The sequence below is a fragment of the Geospiza fortis genome, unplaced genomic scaffold (assembly GCF_000277835.1).
Source record: "Geospiza fortis unplaced genomic scaffold, GeoFor_1.0 scaffold408, whole genome shotgun sequence".
NCBI lineage: Eukaryota > Metazoa > Chordata > Aves > Passeriformes > Thraupidae > Geospiza > Geospiza fortis.
In genome coordinates this window covers 5,646,779-5,649,941 of record NW_005054330.1, presented here as the reverse complement: position 1 = coordinate 5,649,941, position 3,163 = coordinate 5,646,779, and the positions used below count along the sequence as shown (strand labels likewise).

At 54.6% G+C, this 3,163-nt stretch overlaps 1 long non-coding RNA gene across 1 annotated transcript; it reads right to left on the bottom strand.

Annotated features, from left to right (window-relative positions):
* Window positions 1-345: 345 nt before the first annotated feature.
* On the bottom strand, window positions 346-2,421 carry LOC115947910. The gene is made up of 2 exons (XR_004081770.1): window positions 2,298-2,421; window positions 346-2,192 (listed from the first exon to the last, which is right to left on the bottom strand). It is a non-coding gene; the product is annotated as an uncharacterized LOC115947910 (long non-coding RNA).
* Window positions 2,422-3,163: the final 742 nt, after the last annotated feature.

Below are 3,163 nucleotides of genomic sequence, written 5' to 3'. Positions count from 1 at the left end.
GGCCATCTCCCCTCGTGTTCGTGGGCCAGGCTCAGCTCAGAGGTGCCAAGAGATAGAACGGGAGCAACGGGCAGAAACATGCACAGGAAGTTCCACCTAGAGATGAGGAAGAGCTTCTTCGCTGTACAGTGACCGAGCAGCAGAACACAGACCAAAGAGGGTGTGGAGTGTCCCTCTCTGGGGATATTCCAGAACCGTCTGGACACAATCCTGTGCCTCGTGCTCTGGGATGAGCCTGCTGGAGCAGATGATTCCACTGTGATCCCTTCCAACCTGGCCCATTCTGTGATACAGACACAGAGCAGGACTTGCCTCAGTGGGGATGGACTCATTAGGACACTTGTACTCTTTTGGATGTATTTATTATATTTTAATAGAGAAATTACTTCCGTGTTCCTCCCGGCAGAGCCCCAGCACAGAGAGCCCTGTGATCTCACCCAGGTGAATCAGGTGCCTCGTGCCGGTGAACAGCAGCTTTGGTAGGACACGTGCCTCACATCTGCCAGGTGCTGGTTATTCTCCTGACTGGGCGCTGCTACAAAATTAAGGATCAAGACATATGTCCTGTGGTGAGAGTCGTATGCAGGATTCCATTCCCCTCTGAAAATGCCTCACAGCGGTATTTCAGAGTAAATATCTCATGTATCTTATTTCTGCAGCTCTAATTCGCCTGGGAACGACTAATTAATCTCATCACCTCCAGCACAGCCACACTAATCGCTCACCTTCAGCTGCGAGGTGCATTCCTCACATGCACAGCTTATTAACTCACTGAGGCACTACAAACACCTCACCGAGGGGAAGGAAATGGGTTTGATCTGAAGCTCTGAGCTCCAAAACCTGCAGCGCCTCTCCCAACCCGCCGAGCCGGTGCTCAGCGCCCAGAGCAGCCGCAGGTCGGTCACACCGTGTTCTCAAAGGGGCAGCAATAGTGCAGCGCAGCCACTCGGCTTTCCTGCCGGTCACCCCAAAGGTCTGTTTGCCCAGACTGACAATTTTTAACTCGGAACACCCATGCCAAGTATGCTCCGTGCCTCTTTCCTTAAGTCAATATTGCCTCTAACAAGGGACGAGGCACGGCCAAAAGTCGGCACCGCCCCCCGAGCAGCTCCCAGAAATTCTGGGAGCGTTTTTGTCTCGGGGGAGAGACACCACCAGAGCCGCCCATCACCCCTCCTTTCCCAAGGAATGCTGTGGGTTATCAGCACGTTGGAAACCCCTCCTTTTCCCCGCTGCCCACTCAGGCAGCGCGGCTGGCACGGCTGCCCGCGGCCCCGGGGTGAACAGGAAAGGGCGTGGTGGCGGCTGCCACATCGCAGGAGCTCCTGGTGCCCACGGCTCTGTGCTCTCCCCACGCTCACACCTGCCTTGAGCTCCTAAAGCACTCCCCAAAGCCATCCACTCGCCGAGCTAAAAACAGAAACGGGACTGCAGGACTCAAGAACTAACCAGAGCCCCCTCGGAGCTTTACGAACACCAGTGTTTCCCCTTTCTCCCCCATTTCCTGTCTGTTCCATCTGTCCACACACTCAGCTTACAGGCTCCCCTGCCAGCCGGGTTTGTGCTCCTGGGGGCACCAAACCAGTTCTAAGTGTGCCTGAGCATCAGCAGCCCTCCCCAGGATCGTCTGCCCTGCCTCACTGCTGCCTCAGCATGTCCTGTTCGGAGCTGAGTGCCCTCCCAGCACAGCCCTTCGCACATCGGGCAGGTGCAGGCACCAACACGAGGGCACAGGAACCCCCTGAGCAGGAGCCAGTGGGTAAAAAAACTGCAAACTACAAAACTTTAGCTCATTCTGTGGTCAAAACCGGGATCTCAAAGCTGCTGCTCCCTCCGTGCTAATCCCTCCTGTTTAATAGGAGCCTGCTGGAGACACCCTCTGCTGTCATCTCTCAGGCATTCAGTGGGAACCCGAGGGAGGAGGCTCAGCTTTAAGGAATGTCATGTTTCCCTTACAAACGCAGAAACTTAACTGTCTCCGCCCCAAGGAGCTGTCAGGGAAAGTGTAAAGTTCCCTGTCGAGCTGTTGATCTTGGCTCCTGCTTCCATCGGAGCTGTTGTTCTCCTCACAACTCACTCAGTGCTTTGTACTCGCTCAGTTTGGGGAGAGATCTCTGCCTCCTGCTTGCTCAGCACCAGCTTTTCACAGGGCTGCTGACAGATGAGTCGTGCTCACTCTGCTCTTCTTTCCACTCCTAAGAAAAAGGGGGGAAAAATGGGTTCTAGAGCTCAGCTTATAAACAGGAAACTCATTGTGTGAAATTACTCAAACTACATTGAGAAGAGCTGTATTGTACCTTGGCCTCTGAGCACAGGACACACCAACACCCCTCACTGGGGACTCAGGGCTCTCAGGTTTCTGTACCTGTGGTTTCACACAGCTCTCTGAGGATGGTTCTAGAAGCCCAAGAAGGGGAACAGCTGTCAGGAGCAAGTTGGCAGAATGAGGCTGCATGAGGTACCGGCAGATAAAGCTCTGCTCCTTCAGTTTTATTTAGAAAAATGAAGTAATTAACCCTCCCTGTCAAATAAGTCTCTACAATTAAGTGTTAAGGTTCAGAGGCCACCAAGTGTGGCAGAAACAGCATGAACACACCTTACCCTGCCTCTGCTCTGAGCAATTCCTAACGCAGAGCTCTCAACCCCTGCTACAGCTCCTTTTCCTTTGGGGCTTTGCTGCCAAATCCCAGCTGCTCCTTTTGGGTAGAGGGGCCTTTTCCTGCCACAGGACACAGAGTCCCTGTCAGGGCTCCCCCAACACCTGCAGCACGGGGCTGAGGACTCTGAGCTGCCTTTTACTGGGCCCAAGCACTGTCCCCTCACACAGGAGCTGGTTGTGGGCCCCAACACCGCCCACACCTGAGAGCACTACAGACCCTGACAATGCACACAAACACACACACACAAACACCTTTAAACTAATAATGGGCCCTGACACCCTCCACACACACACACCTGAACACCAACATCCGTTCCCCATACTGAGACCACTGCAGACCGCAGCATCCCGGCACACACCTGAGGTTTCCATAGCCCCTGAAACCACTGTGGGTCCATAAGCCCCTCACACACACACCTGAACCTGCTGTGGGCCAACCACCCCCGCACACACCTGAGACCACTGTGGGCCCTAGCACCCCCCACGCACACCTGAGCCCCGGCA